At 34.4% G+C, this 407-nt stretch overlaps 1 protein-coding gene across 1 annotated transcript in view; it reads right to left on the bottom strand.

Annotated features, from left to right (window-relative positions):
* Window positions 1–407, bottom strand: part of SLC5A8 (solute carrier family 5 (sodium/monocarboxylate cotransporter), member 8) — a 54,897-nt gene that overhangs the window by 30,023 nt on the left and 24,467 nt on the right. The gene's annotated exons all lie outside the window — the stretch shown is intronic.

Genomic DNA, 407 nt, shown 5'->3' with positions numbered 1-407 from the left:
ATACTCAGTCTTCCAGGTCAACAGGAATCTCTCACCTACCCTCTGCCTTCACATCACATAAGTTGTAGTGGAAAAAGGAATGTACATTTACTAGATTTCTATCATGTGTGTGCCAAACACGATAGTGCATGATACCTCCCATGAGACATAGAGTATTTCTTACACTTCTTTTTACAAGTTTAGAAACTGCATTTCAGAGGGACTAAGTAATTTTCCCAGGATCACTCAAGTAGCAAGTATTAGAACAGGTTTATAAACCCACGACTGTGTCTGAAAATGAAATACAAGGCACTACATACACTCTGGAACGTTTCCTCTATTGTTATATTGTTTCATGAAATTGTTATATCTTGCTAGTAATATTTTACTTTTCTTATACTGACATATATTTTTCTAATTTGATATTA

The sequence above is a fragment of the Propithecus coquereli genome, unplaced genomic scaffold (genome assembly GCF_000956105.1).
Source record: "Propithecus coquereli isolate 6110/MARCELLA unplaced genomic scaffold, Pcoq_1.0 Scaffold85, whole genome shotgun sequence".
Taxonomy (NCBI): domain Eukaryota; kingdom Metazoa; phylum Chordata; class Mammalia; order Primates; family Indriidae; genus Propithecus; species Propithecus coquereli.
This window is presented reverse-complemented; position numbering and strand designations above follow the sequence as displayed.